Source organism: Rhinopithecus bieti, unplaced genomic scaffold (assembly GCF_001698545.2).
Source record: "Rhinopithecus bieti isolate Rb0 unplaced genomic scaffold, ASM169854v2 scaffold_18126, whole genome shotgun sequence".
Taxonomy (NCBI): Eukaryota; Metazoa; Chordata; class Mammalia; order Primates; family Cercopithecidae; genus Rhinopithecus; species Rhinopithecus bieti.
In genome coordinates this window covers 41,614-48,750 of record NW_016809277.1, presented here as the reverse complement: position 1 = coordinate 48,750, position 7,137 = coordinate 41,614, and positions in this window count along the sequence as shown.

Sequence of the window (7,137 nt, the reverse complement as noted above, 5' to 3'; positions counted from 1 at the left end):
CAAATGGAAATTAGAGTGCTATCTAAAGAAAAAAATTATGCTGCATAGGCCCAAAATAGCAATTGTCCAGGTAAACTGTGGAAGGATTCCCTGGGGGACTGAAAAGGCAGTCCTGAACTGGGCTCTCAGGAACCTCTGTTATTTGCAGTGCAGCTGCTCTATCTGCACAGGCCAGAAGAAAGAACACTGAGCAGCAGTTTCAAAGTCTGATCAAGGTAGGATTATTTGGATGCTCTTTCCCACATTAAACATCCATGGCACTTTAATCGAACCTCTCTTATGTCATTGATCGCATTCTTCTTGGATTATGTCCATTTAACAATGTGTTACATCATTCCTAATCAACCACACACTATTGTGAGGTGGGATGGAGTGCAATTTGTTTATGTATCCCCCTTGCAACTAGCTTGATGCCTTAAACACAGAGCTCAAGAAATACTAATTAAGCAAATAAATAAATGAATGAAAAAGCAACTTTTTGAACCATCCCCCCAAAATTAAGCTAAGTTTGATTTCATTTGAGAGGCAAGTACATTTTATATTCCCACTTCTTACCCAAGGCATATATGCTGTTCTTTTCAAGTGGGAACATGCCTTATACATAATCCAGTCCAGAAAATTAAGTGAAGAAAGGCTTCAGTCTATACTCCTGTAGCAAATGGAGACTCTGACTCAAGTGGCCATTTCATTTCTAATGTCTCTGGAGATTAAGGGAAAATTTTTAGCCACAAGCTTCCTTCTCTTTTACCAGATCCTTCTGTAGTATTTCTCAAGGGAGTAAAAGCTGTTTGGATTTTTTTCCCTCTGCTGAAAATTTGCCTTATATGTGTCTCATTTCAGTGCTTACATGAAAAACAGTTGTCAGATGATTAAAAAACAAGTTAGAATTAGTTACAAAATGATTCAATTGATGACCCACAGCATGCTAGTTGTATTTAAAATGATCAGATCTTAAAAACAGTCTTTTAATGGGACAAAACCAACTTTATTCTCATTCTAAATCTCTCAAATGCTATAAAACCACAAAGAAATTTGAAATAAAATGAGAAAAAGAAAAGAGCATTCATGAGTGTAATACAGACAAACAACTGAGTTGAAAACATGTGCAGATCGCTTTTTTACATACACTAGCTGTGCCATTTGGTACCTAAGAGAAAGGCTTACCTAACTAAAATACTAAGATTTTAACATACACATGTGGGTAAATTACCTAACAAACAATTTTTATCCCCCACTCTTGAACTCTGCTGCCTCTGCCACTGTTGTAAATGCCTTCATGGAGACAGGCACCCCAGTACCCACTAGCACCCTGCTGCGGCTAACAAGCTTGCACCCCACCAAGCTGCTGCTGCTGCTGCTACTAGCACATACAAATGAGGATGGATCCCACTACCATCCCACTACAAAATACTTTGGCTGGTACCACCCATTGGAGTGTACTGAACAGCAGTCAAGGAACACCTCAACCTCTGCAGTGCAGTGGATTTCTAACCTCAAGGAGTCAGAGAACAAAGTTGGGGCCTGATACAAGTCCACGGATTTAGAGTATGAAGTCCAGGAGTCCTGAGCTGAGCATTGCTCCTTTAAAAACTTCCAGAAACGTAGCCAGTTGACTGAACCCACCTTATACCACAATCAAACCCTCAAGATCATCAAATAGGATAAAAGAAAAAAAAAAAAAAAGCCCATCCAAAGTTCAGCAACTTCAAAGACTGAAGAAAATTAGCCCACAAAGATGAAAAACAACTAGGATAAGAACTCTAATAACTCAGAAAGCCAGAGTGCCTTCTTTACTCCAAATTACCACACTACCTCTCCAACAAGGGTTCTGAACTGGGCTGAGATGCTTGAATGAACAGAAATGAAATTCAGAACATGGACAGAATCAAAGATCATTGAGATCCAGGAGTACCTTATCAAGTGAAGCTAAGAATCAAAATAAAATGATACAGGAGCTAACTGACAAGATAACCAGTAAAGAAAAGAACATAAACAACCTGATAGATCTTTAAAACGCACTACAAAAATTTCACAATGCAATCACAAGTATTAATAGCGAAATAGACCAAGCTGAGGAAAGAATCTCAGAGCTTGAAGACTGTCTTTCTGAAATAAGACAATCTGACAAGAAAATAGAAGAAAAACTAAAAAGGAATGAACAAAACCTCTGAGAAATATGGGATTATGTAGAGAGAACAAATTAATGTCTCATTGGTTTCCCAGAAAGAGATGGGGAGTGTGTAAGCAACTTGGAAATCATATCATCCATGAGAACTTCCCCAACCTACCTATAGAGGCCAACATTCAAATTCAAGAAATGCAGAGAACCCCAGTAAGATACTTTACAAGATCATCCCCAAGACACAAAATCAGATTCTCCAGGATTGAAATGAAAGAAAAAATATTTAAAGGCAGCTAGAGAGAAATACCAGGTCACGTACAAAGGGAAGCACATCAGACTAACAGTAGACCTCCCAGCTGAAACCTTACAAGCCAGAAGAGATTTGGGGCCAACCTTCAGCATTCTTAAAAATCCAACCCAGAATTTCATATCTGGTCAAATCAAGCTTCAGAAGCAAAGGAGAAATAAATTTCTTTTCATACAAGCAAATGCTGAGGGCATTCATTACCACCAGGTTTGCCTTGCAAGCTCCTGAAGGAAACACTAAATATGGAAAGGAAAGACCATTATCAGCTACTATAAAAACACACTGAAGTACAGAGATCAGTTATACTATAAAGCAACCACACAAAACACCCTGCATAATAATCAGCTAACATTATGATGACAGGATCAAATCCACACATATCAATACTAGCCTTGAACATAAATGTACTAAATGCCTCAATTAAAAAGCACAGAGTGGCAAACTGGATAAGATCCAAGACCCAACTGTATGCTGTCTTCAAGAGACTCATCTCACATGTAATGGCAACCATAAGTTCAAAGTCAAGAGTTGGAGATGAATCTACCAAGCAAATGGAGAACAGAAAAAAGCAGGGTTTGCTATTCTAATTTCAGAAAAAAAAAAAAAAAAAAAAACAGACTTTAAACCAACAAAGATAAAAAAAGACAAAAAAGGGCATTACATAATGGTAAAAAGCTCAATTTAACAAGAAGACCTAATTGTCCTAAATATATAGGCACCTAACACAGGAGCACTCACATTCATAAAGCAAGTTCGTAGAGACCTTCAAAGAGACATAGACTTGGATGGGTCCAAGATGGCCTATTAGAAGCAGCTGTGGCCCGCAGCTCTCACAGAGAGGAATGAAAATGGCAAGTGAATTATGCATCTTCAACTGAGGTATCCAGATTCTTGCATTGGGACTGAAGAGGTGGATGGCTCAACCCACGGAGAGTGAATAAAAGCAGGGTGGAGCAACGGCTGACCTGGGAGTGGCAGAGAGCCAGGGGAGCCCCCACCTTCAGCCAAGGGAGGTGCTAAGTGATTGTGCAGCCTCACCTAGGAAACTACACTTTTCCCATGGATCTTTGCCACCCATGGATCTGGAAATCCCCTCATGAGCCCACACCACCAGAGCCTTAGGTCCAAAGCATAGAGCTGTGTGGTGTCTTGGCAGAGCAGCTCAGACATGCACAGAAAACCAGGAATTTTGCATACTCTGGCCCTGGGAATTCCAGCAAGGTGGTAAATCTGTCCATGCATTCCCCTAGGAAGGGGGCTAAATCCAGGGGACCAAGTGGCATCATTCTGCAAGTCCCACTCCCATCGCACCTCTAAAGTTAAGATTCACTGGCCAGGAATTTTAGTCAGCCAGTGGCGGCAGGCTAGAGACTGCCTGAGATGTGCTGAGTTCCTAGGGGGTGGGTGACTGCCATCTCTGTGGTTTAAGTCAGCCATTCTAGCCTGCTAGCTCCAGGAAGTTCAGGTGGTCCATACCAGGAGGCATTTCTCACAATGCAGAATGACTGTTGTGCCAAATTGTGGCAAGATTGCTTGTTTAAATGGGAACCTGATCCATCCCTCCTCACTGGACAGCGCCTTTCTGTGGGAATTTCAGCAACTCCAGCTAGGGTTATATGAACAGAACTGTGATCCCTCCCTGGGATTAAGCCCCCGAGGTGGAGGGGTGGCCACTGTCTCTGTGGTTCAGCTGACTTAGCCTTACCAGCCTGCTGGCTCTGGAGAGTCTAGGCAGTCTGGACAAGAGGGGTTCCCCCAAGTGCAGCACACCTGCTCTGCCAAGGAGCAGCCAGAAGGCTTCTTTAAGGTGTGCCTGATTCTGTTCTTCCCAACAGGCATCTCCAGACATCTACAGGAGCATTCGAGCTGGCATCAGGTCAGTGCTCCCCTGGGACAAAGCTCCCAGAGGAAGGAACAAGCTGCTATCTTTGCTGTTTTACAGTCTTCATTGGTGATACCTCCAGGTGCGGGAGGTACCAAGGCAACTGAGGTCTGGGGTGGATTCCCAGAAAACTGCAGCAACCCTGTGGAAGAGTGAATTGACTGTTAAAAGAAAAAAAAAAAAACCATCCAAAGGTCAGCAGCCTCAAAGATTGAAGGTAGATAAGCCCATAAAGATGAGATAGAATCAATGCAAAAATACTGGAAACTCAAAAAGCCAGAGTGCCTCTTCTCCTCCAAATAACCACAATATGTTTCCAGCAAAGACACAGAACTGGACTGAGGTTGAGGTAGCTGAATTGACAGAAGCAGGTTTCAGAAGGTGGGTAATATCAAACTTCACTGGGCTGAAGCAGCATATTTAAACCCATTGCAAAGAAGCTAAGAATCACAATAAAAAAATACAGGAGCTGATAACCAGAATAGCCAGTTTAGAGAGGAATATAACTGACCTGATGGAACTGAAAAACAAAACGTGAGAACTTCACAATGTAATTACAAGTATCAATGGCAGAATAGACCAAGCTGAGGAAAGAATCTCAGAGCTTGAAGGCTATCTTTCTGAAATAAGACTCACAGACAAGAATAGAGAAAAAAGAATGAAAAGAAACAAACAAAACCTCCAAGAAACATGGGATTATGAAAAAAGACTGAACCTATGACTGATTTGGGGTACCTGAAAGAGATGAGGAGATTGGAACCAAGTTGGAAAACATACTTCAAGATATCATCCAGGAGAACTTCCCCAACCTAGAAAGACAGGCCAACATTCAAATTCAGAAAATCCAGAGAACCCCAGTATCATACCCCATGAGAAGATCAAACCCAACACACATAATCATCAGAGTTTCCAAGGTTGAAATGAAAGAAAAAAAATGTTAAGGGCAGCCAGAGAGAAAGGCCAAGTCACCTATAAAGTGAAACTCATCAGACTAACATGGGACCTCTCAGCAGAAACCCTACAAGCCAGAAGAGACTGGGTTCCAATGTTCAACATTCTTGAAGAAAAGAATTTCCAACCCTGAATTTCACATCTGGCAAAACTAAACTTCATAAATATAGGAAAAATAAAATTCTTTTCAGACAAGCAAATGCTGAGGGAATATATCACCACCAGTTCTGTCCTGCAAGAGCTCCTGAAGGAAGCACTAAATAAGGAAAGGAGAAACCATTACCAGCCACCACAAAAACTCACTGAAGTACACAGACCAGTGACACCATGAATCAACCACATAAACAAGTCTGCAAAATAACCAGCTGGCATCACAATAACAGGATCAAATTCACACATAACAACATTAATCTTAAATGTAAATGGGCTAAATGTCCCCAATTTAAAAACACAGAATGGCAAGCTGGATAGAGTCAAGCCCCATTGGTATGCTGTCTTCAAGAGACCCATCTCAGGTGTGCAAAAATATACGTAGGTTCAAAATAAAGTAGTGGAGGAAAATTTACCACACAAATGGAAAACAGAAAAAAGCAGGAGTTGAAATCCTAATTTCTGACAAAACAGACATTCAACAAATAAAAATCGAAAAAGACAAATAAAGACATTACATAATGGTAAAGGATTCAATTCAACAAGAAGAGCTAAGTATCCTAAATATATATGCACCCAATACAGGAGCACCCACATTCATAAAGCAAGTTCTTAAAGACCTACAAAGAGATTTAAACTCCCACATGATAATAGTGGAGACAAAGATATTCAGGACCTGAACTCAGCTCTGGATCAAGTAAACCATACATATCTATGGAACTCTCTAGCCAAAACCAGCAGAATATACATTTTTCTCATTGCCACATGGCACTTATGCTAAAATTGATCACATAGTAGGAAGTAAAACACGCCTAAGCAGATGAAAAATAAATGAAATCATAACATAGTCTCTGAGACTACAGTGCAATCAAATTAGAACTTAAGATTAATAAACTCATTAAAAACTACACAACTACATAGAGATTGAACACCTGCTCCTGAATGACTCCTGGGTAAATAATGAAATTTAGGCAGATATTAAGAAGTTCTTTGGAACCAATGACAACAAAGTGACAATGTACTAGAATCTCTGGGATGTAGCTAAAGCAGTTTTAAGAAGGAAATTTATATCACTAAAGACCAACATTTAAAAGCTAGAAAGAATCTCAAATCAACAACCTAATATCACAACAAAAAGAATGAGAAAACCACAGGCAAACAGACCCCAAAGCTACCAGAAGACAAGAAGTAAGCAAGATCAGACATGAACTGAAGCAAACAGAGACACAAAAACCCCTTTTAAAAAAATCAACAAATCCAGGAGATGGTTTTTTGAGAGAATTAATAAAAGAGATAGACCACTAGCTAGACTACTGAAGAAGAACAGAGAGAAGAATCAAACAGACAGAATCAAAAATGATAAGGAGGATATCACCACTGACCCCACAGAAGTACAAACAATCATTAGAGAATACTAAAAATACCTCTATGGACATAAACTAGAAAATCCAGAAGATATAGATAAGTTTCTGGACAAATACACCTCTCAAGACTAAACCAGGAAGAAATTGAATCCCTGAATAGACCAATAACAAGTTCAGGGAGGGGGCGGAGCAAGATGGCCGAATAGGAACAGCTCCAGTCTCCAACCCCCAGCGCCAGCGACACAGAAGACCGGTGATTTCTGCATTTTCAACTGAGGTACTGGGGTCATCTCACTAGGGAGTGCCGGACAATCGGTGCTGGTCAGCTGCTGCAGCCTGACCAGCGAGAGCTGAAGCAGGG